This window comes from Geospiza fortis, unplaced genomic scaffold (assembly GCF_000277835.1).
Source record: "Geospiza fortis unplaced genomic scaffold, GeoFor_1.0 scaffold82, whole genome shotgun sequence".
Taxonomy (NCBI): Eukaryota; Metazoa; Chordata; class Aves; order Passeriformes; family Thraupidae; genus Geospiza; species Geospiza fortis.
Genome location: NW_005054685.1, coordinates 16,578 through 16,945, shown reverse-complemented (window position 1 = coordinate 16,945; position 368 = coordinate 16,578).

Genomic DNA, 368 nt, shown 5'->3' with positions numbered 1-368 from the left:
GGGGCCCAGTTTCAGCTCCACGGTCAGGGGGGGGGGAGCGGGCCCACGGGAGCCCAGGTGAGGGTGGGAGGTGACAAGTGGCCTTGGGTGGCCGTGGATGAGCACGGATGAGCACGGATCGCCGGTGTCCTGGCGCTGGCCGAGCTCCCAGCGATGCCAAGGCCGGCTCTGGCCTCTGCCAGGCCTGGCACCCTGGAGCGAGGGTGACATTCCCACTTTGCTTTCATTTTCCCCCAGCGCCTTCCCCACGTTCCCAAACCATCCCAGTCCAGCTCCGTGTGCCACCTGCAGCCTCCACCTGCCCGGTGGCCCTGGCACATCCCTCGGTGGCCCTGGCATGGCCCTGGCACATCCCTCGGTGGCTCCGG